Source organism: Dermacentor andersoni, chromosome 11, assembly GCF_023375885.2.
Source record: "Dermacentor andersoni chromosome 11, qqDerAnde1_hic_scaffold, whole genome shotgun sequence".
Lineage (NCBI taxonomy): Eukaryota > Metazoa > Arthropoda > Arachnida > Ixodida > Ixodidae > Dermacentor > Dermacentor andersoni.
Genome location: NC_092824.1, coordinates 51,715,094 through 51,734,978, shown reverse-complemented (window position 1 = coordinate 51,734,978; position 19,885 = coordinate 51,715,094). Strand labels below are relative to the sequence as shown.

Below are 19,885 nucleotides of genomic sequence, written 5' to 3'. Positions count from 1 at the left end.
TCGAACTGCGGGGCTTTGGATTAAAGGCGTTTCTTTTCGCTGGTCACGTTTCACTGTTCGTGTATATTCTGACGGCGGCTGGTACATTATGAGAAGTCATTGCAACGAACGAATAGGACAACGGGCTTTGTTGAAGGAAGAAGAAGCGAAGCGATGGCGGGCTCGAAAGAAACAGTACCATCGCGAATAAGATCAGAACGAGGACCGCGTCTCTTTGAATTAGGCTTCAATTTGGTGGCAGCGGTGGGATTCACTTGATGTCAGCGACGGGTGGCAACTCGGTCAGCTCTGCTTTCTTCGATGCGGAATTTCCACGTCTTTCTTTCCTGCTTTCTTTTAATTTCTTTTGCGCTAATGTTTTCTACTGAGCCGAGACACTGAAGCGTAACCGATTGCTGAGATTTTTCGCCGATCGGGGGGATCCGCAGATTGCGCGACATTCGCGGCCCCCAGTAGAGGAAACTTTATAATCTTTTAAGATTCGGCGAGTTGCTACAGGCCTGCTCCAGGCCCAGATGACAGAGATTGCTGCCTATACCGTTGTCTATATATATGTATGTATATATATAGCGCGTATATGCTAGTTCTGGCAGGCGCGCGGGATTCTATCGGTACCATCTGGGCCTCTTAAATGTCGCGTACAGGAAAAAAAAGAAAGAAACCGACCAAAGCCGCAGATTATTGCGGCCACGAAGTTCCAGTGGCTCGACGACGAGAAATCGCAAAAAAAAAAGTGTTCCTCTTTTATTCTGCCCACGCTATCGACGTCACAAGTTTCCCTCGTTTACAAACGTGAATCTTGTCCGTGTAGCATATGTTCTTCTTTTGCATTGCGCGATTACTGCGCTGCCGGCGAGTGTATGATTACCCGTGGACAGATAGCCTCGCGCACGTGCGCTACGATCGAGCCTTACGCTGAGGAACGTTGCCGGTCGCTGAACCCTGCGGTCTCTTCTCGCATTGCTCCCCACTGCCACTCGTCGCGGTCACCGATATCGTGCGGGGAGGCCCAGACAGCAGCCGCCCGCAGAAGCTGCGCGGGCGCGCGCGATCGTTCACGCTCAGCCGGCTGCACACGACGATGACGGCGGGCCGGGCCGGGGCTGGCGGTGTCCTGCAGCGGCGTGATGCGTGCAACCTGCGGCCGCTGCGCCCTCTTGCGATGACGCGTACGTAACTCGCCATCTGTGTGCCGTCGGGTTGCGCGCGCGGCGGACGTCATGCATCCGGCGTTTCTTTCTTTCTTGTTTTTCCTTTCTTTCTCTTGCTTTTCTTTTGCGCGGCGACGGGCTCTATCGTGTTGCTCGGTCGTGTCAGGCCGCGTGTCCGTGGCGTTCGTTCACCTCTCCCTGAGTCTTGCGCCTGTGTCCTGCTCGTATTCCTTCTTCGTCGTCCTCTCCTATTCGGCTAACTCTCTCGCGCGGCCTGTCGAATGTACGGGACTCTCTAAATAACGATATTAGGCTACACTTTGCTCTAGGGGTGTCGGACGGCGCACTTTTGATCGCGATCATAGCCGATCCGGATCGAAATTCTGGACCGCGATTGGCTCCCTCGCGCCGCTTGCGCAAAGGAACCAATCGCGACCGAGAAATATTCGATCCTGGTCGGGCTTGATCGCGATCAAAAGTGCTACGCGTGACACCCATGTTACGCGATTAGATTTCTGTGAGGAAGGACATTAACTGCTGTCCTCATCGGAGACTTGGTAAGCCAGAAAGTATATACTAAATTTCAAAAAGAAAAAAAAAAGAAAACAAAGAATTGCGCTGATATCACGTATTGTGCGAGTCAGTCAATCTTACCAGCCCAAGTGGATATATAGCGCGTCCGGTTACGGTTACGGTTACGAAGCCCGTAACCGTCTGTGTCCGTGGACACCTGAACCGTCCCGCGGCCACGAATCCATCATCCTAAGCCACCTGCGACTCTGCGCGGTTCTGCGGATGGCCGAGTACGCCGCGGGGTGAGTTCGCGTCCACATGCGAGCGACTGCGCGTGGGGGGGCCGTCGAGCGGAACCCTGCGGTCTGCGGAACGATCCCGTTTTCTTTTTCTTTTTCTGACTGGATCGGTTGCTTTCGTGCCCGTATACGGGAGAGTGGGCATTCGTCGTCGCGCACGTGTGCGCCGTGGTGTCGACACCGCGGTCCCTGTTCTGTCTCGTGGTCCACGCGCTCTGTTATCGACGGCGCGGCGAGGGTGACGCGAGTTGAGAGATAGCGAGAGCGAGAGAGAGAGAGAGAAAAGGAAGCAAAAGCTTCGGTACGGCAGGGCTTGACGTAGGCGTCAGTCTCGAACGGTTCTCTCGTGACGCAGCAGCAGCAGCATAAGAGAGAGAGAGAGGGGGGGGGGGGGGCGGGGGCAAATGGTATATCGCCGCCGAAAGAGCCCAGGTCTGGGTTGACGTGGTCTCGGAGCAGTACAGAGGAGTCTCCCGTAAAAATTACGACAGAGAAAGCTGTCGCACTACTGGCGACGGGAGCTTCTAATGGCGGCTCAGCGAGCGTGCGAATGATGGGCGGTATGCGTTTACTTGCCTCAGCTTCGTCTTATCTGACTTGCAAAAGAGCCTTGCAAATTCACAGACTTGTCAATTTCAACAGAATATTGCGTTACGAATGCAACGATTCGCGATGTCTATTCGCGCACGCAGACACTTACTCGCCTTTATGCGCTGGGAAAGCTCCGATTGCTTGGAAATATGGAAACACAAAGCGTGATAAATAGCGCCACAAGAACGTGCTGAATGCAAAAGCACGAAGTTTACACAAATATGCCGCCATATTTAGCCGCCATCCCCATGCTGTAGCTGAACAATCGCAGCGTCAGATCTTCCTCTAGTTATTGTCCTAAGAAGCCATGTCAAGCACCACGCGTTATTCGCTTTTTGCTTTTCTTTATTTCCTCTTCCGTCGACAGGTAAATGGCGCTGACTGTGTCTCCCGTTATCGTTATAGTGCGAACCCATATCTTCGAGTTCACTACTTTCGATCTGCACTCTGAAACGAGATTACGGCTAAGCGCGAAATCTCCGCGGAGGCCTCCGCCATCGCTTCGACCTCGCGTTCGCGGTCGACCCAGCCCTGCCTTCTGTATAACACAGCGGAACGAACGTGTTGGCGTGACAGGCTGCCGTACACGCGTATCCGGTACAGCGAGACGTGCAAGCCTTGGTCGAGTGTGTCACAGGGCGTGTCTCCGAGAACAAGCCGGAGATATCCACGTGAAGTGTGCGGAGGCGAAGCCGCGGATCGTTGGTTCGTTGATACCGCGCGCTGCGGCCCCGTTATTCCCCGGACGGGTCTCCACCACTCGAAGCTCTGCACGTCGATTCTACTGAGAGCGCGCACGGCGCCTCCTCTCGACTGACTAAGACACGGCGCTTCGTTATAACGCTCCTCGGTGATTGATGAACGCGCGTTCACTCCGGTACATTCATGTATAGGCGCCGAGAGCACGTGACTATATATAGTGAACTTTCGCTCAGTAATCGATGTGCATTATAGTCGTTCAGTTAGGGAGCTTCATAGCTGGGGGCGCGCAAGTGGCACGCAAGAGAGAGAGAAAGAGAGGAGATTAAAGGCAGGGAGGTTAACCAGACGTGGCGCGTCCGGTTTGCTACCCTACACGGGGGGAACGGGTATAGAGATGAAGAGAGAGAGAGACGACATAGAGAGAGCACAGTTTCGCGCAGAACCCGAAATCTGCTTTGGTTTTGCTTGAGCGCAAGCCACTTGCGTACCTAGCTATTCGTTTCAGACAAATAACTATTATGCCCGAGCCGATTGCCTGATGACAAAAAGAAATATAGAAGGAAATATTCGCAGCAACGTGATGAGACCTGCAGTGGTGGCTGCAAAAGAACTCTGGCAGCGGCTCAACACATTGGATTGCGAAGACATTCACCCAGTCAGCACCGTATAGGTAATGTCCAGCTTTCGGAAGCGCTGGGGTTTCGAAGCTGATGCGATCGTTAATTAACTGATTAGCGGTGGATATGAGCGAGTAATTGATTAGAAGATCGCTTTCTAGACGAAAAGGCAGGGAATTGACGAGACCGGATTGTCACAGGTGTGGGTAACATTAATACGAGTTTGAAGCACGGATAAACAGGATGCTAGATTATAATGTGATAGAACGTAAGTTGCTCACATACAGGCTTCACAGACCGAGCTTATGCCGTTAGAAATCGTCATCGTCATTCAGTCGAGACGGACGAACGTTCTAGAATACGGGAATTATTAGCGCTTCATACGACATCGGCTTTGATTCATGTCTCGACTCCTCCTCCTTTCATGGAAATGAAAATTTGAATTCTGAAGGAAACGAAAGGTCGAAATACACTTTGTAACTGCGCCAGAGGCAGAGAATCGCCGCAGAGGCCGTGTCCATCTGTACATATACCAACTTAACGACTTCCGTTGCACGTACATTATACCATTGTACCGATCGTATAACGCAGTTCGCACATACACCGTTGCACACGGACGACTGCAACGCCGGAATAAATCCATGTCATTTCGGGTGACGGGGCCAGAGTATGCAGGAAGTGTGTGTGCATATATACGGCGGCGGGCAATATCTTTTTTTCTCTCGACCGGCCACGATCACCGCGTCCGCGCGACGCATATCCGTACCCAGTCGTGCATTGTTGTCTGGCCACGGTGCGCCTGTAACGACCGCGGTCGACGGTACACCCCGCCTTCTCACGATGCGAACGCCGCCGCGTTGGGTCGAGATGCGCTGCTCGCTTATCGATAGAACAAGGGGACGCGCAGGTCTCGATGCATCGCCGACATTCCATCGGCTCCTTCCGGAGGTCACTCTGTGCCCCGGAGGGACGACAAGAAGAAGCTCGCGTGCCTGTATCATCCGTGCCGATCCACTGCCGAAGCCGCGGCCGGTCGTTTCGCTCGTCGATGGGGTGTAGTGCGCGGATATCGCGCGCGATTTGCCTTGCCCTGGCGTTTCGAAGGACCGTCCCACGCGTTCCGCGGCCTTTCGTCTCGCTTCCCCGCGACGCATCTGCCCTTGAGCGCCGTTGGAGTCTTGGATGCCGGAAGCCCGTGCCTGGCTCCGAATCGGAGTTTTTTTTTTTTTTTTTTTTTGCTGTCTTCTTCTTTTCTTTCTTTTTGGAAGCAATACTTACAGGTTATATTGCTTCGACAGGTAAGAGAGCGAAGCTCGAGAGGCACACTGAGGGTTCTTTCATGCGTTCGCATCAGGACTGTCAAACATACATATATATATATATATATATATATATATATATATATATATATATATATATATATATATATATATATATATATATATATATATGTGTGTGTGTGAATGTGTGTGTGTGTGTGTGTGTGTGTGTGTGTGTGTGTGTGTGTGTGTGTGTGTGTGTGTGTGTGTGTGTGTGTGTGTGTGTGTGTGTGTGTGTGTGTGTGTGTGTGTGTGTGTGTGTTGTAACGACGTGGGATGGACGAGGACGCGGAGAGCAGGACCAACGAATTCACCTTATCAGTCTTCGAAGAAAACGAACAGCGCCTTCTCCGTTTCCACGCTTAACCTAAAGAACCAGCGCTACTTCAACCTCGTCGCCACCGGCACATACTCGCGGCAATATAATTGCGCCATTTGCTCCCCCTTTTAGGCAAAATAATCGTCCCGAAGACAGAGGCTTAGAATACAGCGATAAAAAAAAGAAACGGCGCAGCCTTGTCAGTCTTCACAATACGGCTTCACACGAAGCAGGGGAACGACCTCGCGTAAATGCCGTCGGCGCCTGGAACAGTGAGAGCCGTCTGGAACGACTTAGTTGTTGACGTCACTGATGCGTCGGAGAACTACGGAGAACTACGTATCAGCGCAGTGGCTTTTTCAGAGAGCCCACGCTGACGATTAGGTGTCCAGACCCACACTTTGTAGCCGATGTTGTATCTTACGGGTCTGTGCCGAAGATCGTAGCGTCTGGCGTCACACTCCTGTCGTTCGTGGATTCGCAGACGAGCAAGCTGCCTAGCTGCCTCTGCTCGTTGTGCGATCTCTTCAGCACCCGTCTCGTTGTCATCAAATTCATGAGGGAGCATTACGTCTAACGTTGTCGCAACCTCACGGCCGTGTACGAGGCAGCTCCGCGGTATGTATAGTGTGACTGACGGCGGTATGCTCCGTATACCGCCGTCAGTTGCATTTCGCTCCTCGGGGAGGCAGGCCGCGTGTGTCGATTGAGATCCTGAGCAACACTTTACAATGTCGTGAACGCGGTTTGAATCTTATATTTTCGGGATCTCAATGAAGTGCGACGCAATGCTAATGCACTCCTCTCGCTTTGGCCGCTAAATCGCCACCGAATTTTCTTTGTTTTCCATCGAACTGCAATATTCGAAGCTACAGGTATGTGCGCGATATCCAATGGCAAGTCAAGGCTGCTTGCTCTCAGAGGTCGTGCTACGAATCGGAAGTATGTACACTGGTACAGGAAGCGCCGACATAGTTAAGACGGAAGTTACAGGACCGCTCTGCTAGTGGAAAACGTATACCGCAATGCAGTGGGCGTCGCCGGAGCTGAGCTTGTAAAGAATAAGTTCAACGCCCCAAGATTGCACAGTGGATTTAATCATTTGTTGTGTGTTTACCTTTGCTTACGTTTACTCCACGCTGCCAAGCAGAATACCTTAGAGCAAGCTCTCTCTCTCTCTTTGTGCTGCTTGTTTGGGGTTCGTGAAGTAGTGAAACAATTCGCTCTCGTCACGCACGCATTACGGAGGAGCCCGTGGCCCTCGGCTGCGACTGTTTCGCCGCGAAACCGCGGCTCTCTCTCTCTCATTCTCTCTCTCTCGCGGTACTTTCGCCTGGCAGCCGTTGTCGTCGCCAGTCTTCGTGAACGACACGCTGTTTGGGCCCCGTCGTAGCTACGTACGATGATAGGCCCCGGATGAAGACCGCAGTGGCATCGAGTGGGGAGAGGGGTGGGGAGGGGGTAGCCAGGCTTATCTGCCATTGCCAACGGGGGGGATGGGGGATGGGGAGGGCTTCTCCTCCGCGCCTTTGTCAAACCGCACCTCGAGGCGCCGCGCGGCTTATCGAGATAATGGCGTCGGCCGCACTGCGAAGCGTTAATGTCGCCCTAATGCTGCGGCCTCGACGCGAACGCGGCTAAGGAGGCATGTATACACTTGCAGTATACAGAAGAGGAGGCAACTCTGTAGTGCGAGCGCTGCACTTTGCGAGGAGGAGCTTCGCGAGCAGCTGACAAAAGGGTTGCTTGCGCCTGTGTCTCCGTCGTCCACGGGGTGCTTCTTTTTTCCAGTATTGCTCTCTTTGCTCTTTGGCGCCGCTGCACCAGTTCTTTATCTGCTCTCGAATTGCGAAGGCCTGGCCCCGAAATATAGCTGCATTGCCCCTAGGTGTCTATATATATATATATATATATATATATATATATATATATGTATGTGTGTGTGTGTGTGTGTGTGTGTGTGTGTGTGTGTGTGTGTGTGTGTGTGTGTGTGTGTGTGTGTGTGTGTTAGCGAGAAAAAAGGGAATCGAGGGGCCTGACTTTTATTAATCATAAGAAGCCAACAAACATACACAAACGTACACCAAGGCCAGCATAGGAGAAATTGTACTTACTGAGTGAATTAATGAAATGATAAATTAATGGAAATAAAAGTGGATGAAAAGACTGGCCGCAGGTGGCATACGAACTCACGTCTTCGCATTAAGCGTGCGATGCTCTTACCAAGTGAGCTCCGCGGCGCCGTTTTCCCGTCCACTTTGCAGTCACTTAATTAAGAAAGCGACTGGAAGGCCAATGCAATTCTCCGCGAAATTCGGGAATCAGCATATCGAAATTGGTGCAATCGTGAGAATTCGTTCCAAGTGGATCCGCCTTGCTAACTCCACGGCTAGAATTTGTGAATTGCAATATGGGCCATAGGGTAATTAATTTGAAAACTTAATTAGTGTTTTTTTAATAATTAGTCGATTATGCTTTTCAATTGTCTGTGCAAGTAATGTCCGCCTCTTCGATAGCCGAGCTCGTGAACTAGAACTGTGCTGTATGCCACAGGCAACTTTTAAATGTTTTTGAAAGTGTTCGCTAAAAAACCCGGTATATATATACAATGACCAGCGCGTCTAGAAGCAGCCGCCCCTCACCTCCGCCGATCTCGCACTTTGCTCGCTGTCCTACGGGGAAGGGGAGGGGGGTGGAGGTAGGCATAGCGTGACAAAATATGACATAGTAGGCAAAATTGGCATAGTATGACAGAAGTGCATGACGTACATATATGATAGTTCATGACATTACTATCGTGCCAAGCGTGTCACGTAGGTCGTGAAACAGCCGCCTACGTTTTGGCGTGTACCGAAATTGGCATAGTATAACGAGAGTGTCATTCATACTCATGGTCGTTTGGTTAACATGGTGGGCGTCCCCCACACTCGGTTCCCACAGGGCGTGGGATCTGCCGCAGTGATCAATTAACAACTATTTGGTGCGACGGAATCGATCAGCAAGTGGGGGGGGGGGGGGGCCGCACGGCTGACGTCATGGCTCTGCTGCTGCCCTTCGTATGTACAGGCGTGGCGTTGGCCGTGATACTGTACGCACCGCCGCCGCTTCTGCTGCTGCTGCTACTGCGTGTTTGTGCGTGTGTGTGTATGCATCACACGCCCTCATTCGTCGCTTGACCCACTCACTCCATCCGGAACGCCGCGGTTCTTGCCGCTCAGGTTGTATGCCGACCGCTCGCGTATTGCTCGCCGCGCGGACGCTGGGCGTTTTTCAACTGTGAAATGTTACGACGTTCAGCAATTTATCGAAGCGAAGCTGTCTCTGCAACACCCCCCTCCCTCCCTATTCTCCAGATCCCCCTTCCCCTCTTCCACTGTTGCATGACATATCTATAGTGTGTCCGGTCATCAAGACGCTACGTGTGATCAGGAGGACAGAAAATTTGAAAATAGGCACACGAGGAGGAAGAGCGGTATGTTCCATCCCTCAACACTTCTGCCTGCATTTCTTGTCATTGCTTAAAGCGCGCACTAAAAACAAGTGCGCGCCGTAAGTAATACTATGCAGATGTACCGACTCGCCCAGCTAGCTATACCGTACCGCTTTCTTGTTACCTGGAGTTATTAAAGGAACGCAAAGTCGCGAGAGACAAAACGCGTCAGCCCATATTCAAAGAAGGACCCTGCTTATCGCCAATACTTTCCAACGCTGGTGGAACTCTCCGTGATAGTTTTCGCATCTCGCTCCGATACGGAGACACCTCCACTTCGACCCGACACTCTCTGATCGCGACGGGCCTCGGGTGTTACGCCATCTGTATCCGCAGTTACGTGCGACGTTTGACGTGTCCTACAAAAGCAGCCCTTTTACGCGTCCCGTTCGTTCTCGACACTCGCGTACAAAGAAAAAGAAAACGTGGCGCTAGTTCTGCGCCCGATCGTTACAGCTGCTCTATATCGGAGTCCCTCGGTACGTTTATCAACCTCGCGTGAGCAATCGCTTCACCCGTAAAGAGGCGTCGCCGAGACACTCGCGTAAAAGGACTCGGCGTTCCTTGCCTGCCCGCGTGTGTCCGGCCCCGGCGCCACCATTGTCCCCACCCACTGGGAGCAGCGGGCATTGTTTTCGGCCCGCGCGCGCTGCCGTTCCATCAACCGATCGGCCCCGACTCCGCACCGGTCCCGGACGCAATCAGCGCGCGCTCTGCTGTCCTTGGGCACAACGCGGGCTTGCATGGAGTCTGTACGCCTGTTTTAGTGGCACGCCGGTGACCGACAGGTGGCGCTGTCGGCCGCTCGCGAGCAATTACCCCACGAATGTTCGTTTATACGAAGTTCCAGAAATTAAAAAAAAAATGCTGCTGTCTGATTGCTGCCCGGAGTGCGCCGTCTTTGTCGTACCGTTAACTGCTTTGCGCAGTCCAATGACTCGCGAATGCACGAAGGCATATGTACGGTGCAACCACATGGAGCGCATTTGCGGCGTGGCGTCGCCCAGCGCCGGCGCGTTTCAACGCCGGGAGCGCCTACCACAGAATAGATGCGCTTTTTTTTATCATCTTTTTGGCTGCTGCGTGGCCACAACAGTGCAGCGTAAAGTGACAGCGCCAGACAGCGATACGCTCGGAGTGCGCCGGGAAACGCGTACCATGTGGTTAACGCTTAAGGGGCGCGCCTCCCTCTGTACCGTTCCCTTTTCTCCTCTTTTTCATTGGGGACTGAAAATCATTTATTACACGAGGCTGCCTGATCTCGTGTACCTTTCGTCCAAGCAGTATCATTGAGTTTATGCCTCGACTCCAGTCAGATCCAACGGCAGACGGTGATGCGAACGCGTCCTTCCTATCGCCCTGTCGTTATTACACAAACGCGCGCATGTGGTTCGTTCACCCGCGAGGCCGAAGCGTCATTAAACTTTCGCGCGCCCGCTCTCTCCCAAGAGGCTCTCTCGCGGTGTTTGTGTCGTCACCACCACCACCTCGCAGCACTGGCGGGTCGGCTGGCGCGGGCGTTGGGCGCTAGCTTACTACTCTCTCTCTCTCTCTCTCTCTCTCTCTCTCTCTCTCTCTCTCTCACCAGCAACGCTCTCTCGTCGTTGTCTCTCGGATCTCTGGGCGATCTTTGAAATCGGGGCCGCCGCCCGCCCTGTCGACCGAGGCGCCGTGGTTTTCATTCCGTCATCCCTTCCAGTTCACCGCTACGCCGCCCGAGAGGCTTTCAGAAACCCCCTCCCCCCCCCCACCCCCTTCTCGCCACACCGCTGTATGGCGTTTCTCTGACGGACGCCGATCTCTTTCGCGTCCATTGCGCGGCGCAACTCGGACCTGAAGTAAGTCATTGTTCGGCTCGCGTTGCGATAACGCGTGCGTGCGCGCTGCCTTTCTCGAAGGCGCTGCCAGAGCCCGCGTGTGTGTATGCACCGTCGACCGCCGTGTAGCCCGGCTCGACTTGCGTCAAGGCGCGTCGGTCGTCGGAGCTTCGCGTGCGCTGCACCGCCGCCCTTCGAGACTATAGCCGCGCGAACCGTGTTTTAGCGCTCGGCCGATTCGTTTTTGTTGGTGGCGCGTCTCGTCGCGGCGCGCTGTCATTTGAGTTTCGCGAAGGGGGCGTGCTTGTGTGTGCGTATATGCGCGAAATTGGGGCCGTCGGCCCCCGCCACGTACCCCTTCCCTCGGCTCGGGTCTCGCGCTGGCGAAAGGGTTGGTTTGCTGCAATAATAATAATAATAATAATAATAATAATAATAATAATAATAATAATAATTTATTGCCATTAGTGCTGAGGGATACAAGAGCTGAGAATTAAAAGCGAAAATCTTCTTTGCCGAACGACGGGTTGTGGCGCGGCATACAAGCACAGTATATATATATATGCTATGGCATATTGAAGCCCGCAGTGAAAAAGAGGAAGAAAACAGAAGACTTTGGGCTGCTAGACATCAAATACTCCAGTTAGTTTTGAGGAACGCAATATCAAAAGCACTGCAGTAATGATTATCTGAAATGGGAAGCGTGCGATCGCGTTGCTTCCTCCAGCTTTGCTTCGTAATCGTTTCTCGTGATCACATTATTTTCGACTCCGTTTTTCTCTCCGCCATAGTTATTGCATCGGACAAAGGCCAGGTTCTGGATTTGTAAACAGACTAATCGTTCGCCAGCGCTAACTGCAACGTAAATTCACTTCGCCTAAATTGCTTACTACCGATTGGAATATTCAATGGAAAGAATCTCGGCATTTCAGTGGTGGTAACGTGTCCAATTTTCTAAATAAACGCCTTTAATTAACGCCTAAGCAGACGACGCGGACCCCTGGTGGCTGGCGCTACTATAGAGAGCTTTAGTTTAGGGGACGCAAGCGGCTTGCGTACGCAAGAAGTACGGGCGGCGGTCCTGCGCATGCGCGGACCCAGACGTAGGGCATTGCGCATGCGCAGTACCGTAGCCCCTAGTTCTTGCGTACGCAAGCCGCTTGCGTCCTGGGTTTGCGCATGCGCAGTACCGTAGCCCCTAGTCCTTGCGTACGCAAGCCGCTTGCGTCCCCTAAACTAAAACTCTCCCATGACGCGCATCACATAACATAGCCTCCGAGATTTTCGGCGCTCCGCGAGCGTCGCCGCCGATCTCGAAGATCAGGTCGATGCGCCGCGCCGGGCTGGTTCTCGTCGTTCCAAGTTCTGCGTCACTTCCGGGGAGCACTAGCGGCAACGTCTCTTCCAGTCTTGGCATCGAACGCGCATATATTTGCTCGTTGTGCACCACGAACCTACTCGTATTTGTAGCATAAAAGTTTACACGAAGGCTGTTTCAAATAGACTATTTGAAACCAGCCTTCCTGCGGCGGTCCCAAATCTCGTGGCAACTGGCGCCGTCAGTGGCGTGCGGACGAATTGCGCCATAATTCTGCTGGAGCTTAACGTGCTCGTTTCGAAGGGATATTAAACGTACACTAATTGGCAACACTGAATCAGGTTAGGCTGGTACAGTATAGACAGTTTTCACGTGACGTCACGAACGCGGTTTCTCAACGGGCCAGTACGTAACTGTGGCGGCCACGATGACTTCAGTGTCAAACCATATATTCTTTGTCATTGCTGTTCTGAAGCTTTTCGTTGGAGGTCGGGTATGACAGGCTGAAAAAACAAAAAAACAGTCCAGCTTGCCTTTCTTGAACTTACCACTGCAGCGTCAGCGTCGATACGTGCGTGTGACGTATACGTGCATCGCGGATTTTAAATTTTTTGTTCGCATATTCGGGTTGTTTTGCCGCACGAAAAAAAAAAAAAAAAGAGTTCTCGAAACTGGTTCGCTTGAGTCTTTGGTTTCGTTTAAAATGCGACGTTGGCATCCTTTCCCTACGGATAAACATTGAGCTAGAAAGGAACAGACGTTGTCAAAGACTGACTTCACGGGGCGTTGTTGGGGTACGCGAGGGCGGTGTCGCCGACCATCTATAAATATTGCACACTTTCTGGCTTGCCGAGCCTCCGCTCATAGTGATAGCGACCGTTTTGCTATGAAAGAGTGTCATGTACGAGTGCAGATTAGCTTTTGAATGTTAATTTAAATAGAAATGTTAAGAAGAAGCTTTAGCTCGAGTGCTCCTATCTAAATACATGTAAAAGGAGAATTTGTTTTTCTCGGCAACCACTGCACCAAATTTGATGAGGTTTGTGCCATTTAAAAGGAAAGCTTAAAATCTAGTGACTGTTGGTTTCGAATTTTTTACTTAGGTTGTCAATTTCTTATTAAAAATTGGCAAAAACCGAAGATATTCTGAAAATGAAACTATCAAGTTTACAACTCTGTAAATCAGCAGTGAAAAACGATATCAGGTCTGGGAATTGCATCTGAAAGTACATCTAAAGCGGACAAAATTGGTGTGTTGCACATGAATCTCAAGAACTTTAGTAATATGGAATTACAGCTTTTGCGGGACCCTTGCACACATGTAACCAATTCACGTAAGAGCTAAATTGACATATTGAATTTGTCCGCTTTGAATGATATAATGGATGCCGTTTACAGAACCGCGATATCTGTTCTTGATGCAGAGCTATTAATTTATAAACTTCGTGCATATATTCTTTTTCAAACGCGAATTTTGAAAATCTTTCTAACAACATTCAGGCCCTAAATCGAAATTGCGTTTCCAGTGGTCATTACAATTTAACGTTCTCTCTCCAGTGCAACAAATTTCATTAAAATTGGACCAGGGGTTACCTCAGAAAAACGTTTCTGCGTTTCACATGTATTTGAATAGGCCGTGTCGGAGTTTGGCCCGAGCTGAAGCTTCCTCTTAAAAGGAAGCTTGGCCCAACTACGACGCGGCCTATTCAAATACATGTGAAACGCAGGAACGCTTTTCTGAGGTAACCCCTGGTCCAATTTTAATGAAATTTGTTGCATGTGTTTGTTAATGTATTTTGTTGATGTATTGTTAAGGCAGTGTTAATGTATTAGTGTAACCGCTGACTTGATAAGCCGCAAAAGTGGCTATAGCGAAAGACGTGTAGCCATGCTGTACAGAGGCATTTCTTCACTATAGCTTCCCGTCATGTCCATAAAAGCTTCGGCAGTGTCAGCAGGGCGCTATATACGGAATAACGTTAACGATAAAAAATTAAGTTGCAATCTAAAGTGCGAGGAGATTAAACCTGGCAAATTTTGTGAACGTGCCCCGCATAACAGGTCGTAACGGTTTGTCACGTGTCCCGCCTTTCACTTACGGTCCGTAAGTGAAAGGCGGGAGTGCTGAGATGCATGACGTCAGGCAGGCTGACGCCACCAGGGGCGCAGTTTCGGCGCTCGAAATTGAAAAGTTGTATCTCGCCCCTTGGCTTTTCGGTAATATGGTCAAGCATTATTCGATAACGAAACCCAGTTATAGCTTAAAATATATTGTTTATTGTTCTATACTGGTTTAATTTTTCTCCATAATTAACGTACTTTTCACATTTTTAAAATACCGCGCTGACTTCGTGGTGGTAGCAGTAGTACGAGTAGTCGAGTACTAGTAGAAGTATTTCAAACAATAAGAAAAGATTGAAGCTCGGCAGGGCCGGTACGGAGCTGTCCGTGCCACCTCTCCTTTGTTGACATGAATGAGCCACGCATAGTTACGAGTTATTGCCTGTGTATTTCATCATCATCACCACCACCATCATCATCATCATGTTATTTTGCTTTCACTGCAGGGCGGAGGCCTCTCTCGTCGGTGTTCAACTGCCCCTGACTTGTACCCGTGGATTCCATCCGGTATGCGTGCGAATTTCCTAACGTCGTCACACGTAATCATCCTGCTAAAATCTTCAAATCATAGATTGAAATCGTAATCCTAAAGAGATACCGATTTTTTTTTTGCGTTATCGGTTTAGGAGAGATACCGGGGAGGAAACGCGGACAGCAGCTGCGGCTTATGCGTTCAAACCAGTACGTGCCTGGAGCACTTTGATCCGTTGTTAATCAATCAGTCCCTCTTAATTATGTGGCGAGAAAAGTATAAGCATAGCGAAGTTTACGTCTCTGCAGAAACTTGCCGTAACAACCTTATATAAAGCAAAAAAAAAAGGAACGCGATTTGTCTGACTGCACACGAAAATGGAGATTAAATTACATTGAAATTACGAAGAGTCACTGTAATACGCACAAACCACCACGCTCCTACCACACCGATTCCGCCACATGAGTCTGCAGCCCCTCGCGACAAAAACTATGCAACCCTGATACACTTATTGACAGGCCGTCATAATTTCGTAACTCAATAGAATATGTTCGTGGACAGGCCAAAAAAAAAAAAAGTTTATTGCTTGCCCACCTCATACGTTAACTTTTTAAAGCCATTGGCGGCAGGAGCGGCTCTCTCTCTCCCTCTCTGCGGAGTGTGAAATGCTCCCCTCGGGAATGCTCCCGTCTAAATGGCCGCACCATTTCGCGCGCGCGCCTCGAAATGGGAAAGGCCGGACGAAAGCGAGGAATTGCGGGCGATACATCTTTCTCTCTCGCGCGCGCGCTATAGGCGTGCCGTTCTCAGACGCAAACGCCCCTCTTTATCCTTATCTCCCTTACTTTATTCTCTCTCTTATCTCTGTTTCCTTTTACTCACCGTCGTATAGGGGTCGCCGAGGAAAACCACTCGCTATAGCGCAGGCCTATCCTCGACCTTTCTCGCGCTTTCGCCGAGATGTTTTTCTCGCCGCACAATGGTCGCCGCGGCTCTGCCTTCTCGCGGCCTGCCTGCCGGGCTTTCTCCGGTATAGCGCACGACGCTCGTTTATTTATATCACGGCGGAGGCAACGCATTCGTCAGCCTCGCGAGGTGGTGCAAGTGACAGGCACGCGCTGCTATAGCGGGCGGTCTTCGCTCCGCGTGCGCGATTCCGGTTAACCACGGAGTTTCGGAATGCTTCGCCATTTCCGCGGCTCCTCGGAGTAATAAATAATAGACTCCGCGTCGCGCGTATCTCGGAGAGGGGGGTGGGGAGGGGGAAAACTGTTCGCACGCGGGCGCGCTCGGGACTGTCGAGGGAGGTAAACTTCCGAAACGACCGTCTGAGTCTTGTTTGTTCTCAAAAAATGAGAGATTTCTTGAACGAAGCCGAAGCGGCGAGCAAGGGCAACAAATAAAGTTCGTTGTTTCGTTCTGTTAAGGCGGAAGCTTTCTCTCACGCCCGTTCCCCCTCGTCTTGCCTACGTGGACGGCGGATCGGAGCGAGGGAGACGGGCCGATTGCGGATGCAGCCTAATCAAAGTTCTTTTTTTAAGCATATTGCAACGATTTCTGCCTAATTTTATTTCTTTCCTTTTTTTCTTTCTGGCAGTCGCCTGCGCCGTTGGAAACGTTCCCGCGAGTTCGCGTTAGGCGCAGCGTGAATAGAAAATATTTAATCTTCGCGCTAAAGTGTCTCGCCGGTACGTGAACCGGGTTTACTGCGACCCCCTCGTAGCAACCATTGCAGCATTTTGCCGATTGTTTCTCCTCATTTCTCAGCGTCTGTTTGCTTTATCTGTTTGTTCGGCTGCCTGCAGGCTGACACACGAGTATACCAAGAGCGAACTTAACGCGCGTCAATCCGTCCGGCGTATACGCGTTCTATACTTGGCCGGATATCGGGCGACGCTTACGCGCCAAGACCGGGCTCCCGGCGCCTCCTGGCGGAGACGGATGGCGTCGTTAAAGGGAGGATACGTAGCGCGACGCTAACGGGCCGTTATTTCCGCTTCGTTAGGTTGAGTGAAGGGCGTCGTCGCGCCTGCGCGGGCGTAGGGCCCCTCGGTGGCCTCCGTACACACAACTGCGCGAGCGGCATACAGTCTCCGGCGAGCGCAGCAGCAACAACCTGGCATGTAAGGCAGGCAGGCATGGGAGGGAAGATGGAGGGAGAGAGAGAGGGTGGGAGTAAACCGAAGTCGACGACGTCGCGTTAGCGCTATAGCTCGCTCCTCGACCAGTGGTTAACGGGCCGGATGATTTGGCCGTTAACGACTAATGAACGAACGACCTGCGCGAAAGAAGAAGAAGAAAAAAAAAGAACGTAGGCTGAGCCGATGGCTGCTACCGATGCGGGGAAAGCGGTATACGCACGCTTCCAAAATACTGGCCTCTTTGTGTGCCCGCGTCGACGCGTGTATGCGTTGGCGACTGTGTTTGTCTCGGGCAAAGTTAATGGCGCGAGGAAAGTTTTTTTTGAGACCGTGGGGGAGGGAAGGCGCTCGCGGCCGGCGGTCTACTGTGGCGTATATGCGTGTAGCCGGTGCGTGCAGGGGCGAGCGACTTTTTGGAAGGTTCGTTCCGTCGAGAGGGCAAATTGCAGCTCTCGAGGCTTCGAGAAAAAGCCGGGCTTCGATTGGAGGAGAGGGTGCGCGAGCTTATGGGGGGGCGAGGGGAACAGAATCTCCGGAATTGCCCCGCGAAAGCGCGCTGGAACGCCCGGCTTGTGAATCTCTCCTCTCCCGTGCTTGGTGGTAAATCGAGCGCGCGCAGTGGTTGCTCGACCCTTGTTCGCGCCGGCGCCCGCCTACAAACGCTGCGCCATCTAGTGACCTGGAAGAGCGTTTTTCAGTAGCTCGCCTGCGCTGACCTATAGGAGCTCGAAAGTTACGGTGTAGAGTGGCATACGGCGCAAACCAGGAAAAGGAGCTTCGCCAACCATCGAGGACGATTGTCAGTAAAGTGTGCGAATAACTTGGCGAATCCGCTCGTCGTTTGCGAGAATCGTTTGTGCAACGTTTCCTCTCGTTCCCGTTGAAGGCGAGCCGCGCATTCCTAAATGGTGCCCCTCGTTAGTTACAGTCATCGCAGCATCTCGCTTAAGCGCCGCTTCGCCTAACCGCAACGGTCATAACGAAAACTGCGAGCGCAGTCGTCGCTCGCCGAGCCTGAAGGCCGAACCACACGCACGCGTCAGCGCGCGCCTACGCATGCGCAGACGGTGCGGGACAGCTCGTGCGCCTCGATGCGCGCGGCGCGAGCGCGCAGATAGATCTGTTGCGGGCAGATGTGGGTGCTCGAGCTGACTCGCGTCGCCACGCGCCCGCATGGAGCCACGTCGTGCGTGTGGCGCAACGTTATTCGCCCCCTTCGCACGACGTGGCTGGAGTGTGCGATCGCGCTTGTGGGTTCGTTATGACGTCGTGGCTGGATTATGACGTCGCGCTACGTGGTGTGTGGAGCGGCGTCCTGGGCCAGCTCGACGGACGGATAGAGTGGCCATATCTAGATTGCGCATTTTGGAAGCTTAGCTCAATACGAAGCGATATGTCTACCTAGGCGTCTGGCCACCATACCAGGAGGGAGCGCTCGCCGGCGCGCGCGACTCTTGTTTAGGTTAAAGCCGGCAATCCTCGCGAGGCGCGGCAGGCGCAAGGCGCATAGACGCGAGCTCTTGCGCGCGTCGGCAAGCGTATGCGTGTGGTCTGGGCTTAATCCTACGGATCGTTCGTGCGCTATTCGTACGCGTGTCTCACCGTACGTTCCAGATGTAATCGCTGGTACGTGTTCGCTTATTTACTACAACGCGGTCCAATATTAAAGAGAACACGCGAATCTATAGCACAAGCGAATTATTTTTCCTATGCCGGGTGATTAATCTACCCGGCTTTTGAGCACAGAGCATAAGGGTGGCGCCGGCATCTTCCTGAACACACGTGCGATACCTTGACGCAGCTTCAGTTGGCACTTGCATCTAAGCGCCAGCTGCTAGTGAAAGCCGCGCATAAAAGTGTTCTCTTTAACAGTGTACCGCGTGGTACATTTGAGAATTTAATGTATACCGTTTTCGGCCACGCTCGCAATCTGGTTATACACAGCTTTTTCGCTAAAGTGTTGGTGACAACACGCGTCTTGTTCTGAGCGGTAACTTGAAGACAGTTACACTCAGAACAAAAAGCCGTCATCGATCGGCAAAAGATAACACAATGCGTTCTCGTGACAACCCGCTCCATCTTCTGCGCTAACGAGTATACGTACAGCCGGCACTCGTCCGAATTTCGCTCGCGCTCTCACTCACATGGCGCTATACGCTCGCTTTAATTCTCCGACCCTTTGCCCTTTTATTCCTCTCTCTCTCTCTCTCTCTCTCTCTCTCTCTACTGCCGATTCTTCGTTAGCGCACACGTACTGCGAGCTCCCAGACGCACCGGCGGTGCGGTAATTGGCGAGTCCATGCATCCACGGCCGCGGGCATCCAGCCATCCATCCGCTCGAGAGTACGGTGCCGGAAGTGCTGCCGTCTTTTCAGCTGCTGCTGCCGCCGCCGCATTGTCCCGCGCCGACTGTGTGTGTGTGTATACCCTTGACGAAGGATAACGCGCCCGCGGACGCTTTCACCCGCTCCGCGCACCGCGCTGTCGGATCACAAAAGGCGCCGAAGCCAGCACCGCGGGGCCGCAATTCACAGGTATACACGCACACGGGGCGGACGCCATGCGCTGCCTGCAGGCCGCGAGAGAGTCGTCCGGCTCTTCCGCGGCTTTGCCCGTTGGCTGCTCCGTATCTCGCTCCGTCGTCGTCGTCGTTCTGAAGATGGGCGCTGCATCGCGCTTCCGGTATGTGCGCGCGGTTTCTTTCGGGTGGTCGCCGCGGGGCGATGCGCGCTGGCTCGGCGCAGTGTAAGGATTGCTTTCGCTCGATTCCATTCCTTTCTCATCGCAGACCATTCAAGGCTGGTCTAAAGAACAGTGGTAACGCCGGTGCTTCGGTGCTACCACCGATGCAGCGCGGAAAAGGAATAGCACTAGGTGGAGGGAGAAATGGTGAAGGCAGCCGGATGTCAACCAGAAATGCGTCTGGTTTACTACCCCACCCTTGAGGGAAGGAAACATAATCGTTACAATATTACGGCCTCGGTATTCACCTAGCTGTTCTCCTCGGACCGCAAA

The 19,885-nt window shown here is 52.2% G+C and overlaps 1 protein-coding gene across 1 annotated transcript in view; it reads left to right on the top strand.

The window, feature by feature from the left end:
* LOC126517558 (protein O-linked-mannose beta-1,2-N-acetylglucosaminyltransferase 1-like) overlaps window positions 1–19,885 on the top strand; it is a 294,129-nt gene that overhangs the window by 135,937 nt on the left and 138,307 nt on the right. The window contains exon 4 of the mRNA XM_050167309.3: window positions 14,704–14,764. The gene's annotated coding sequence lies outside the window, so the exon portion shown is untranslated. The remainder of the gene's footprint in view (window positions 1–14,703; window positions 14,765–19,885) is intronic.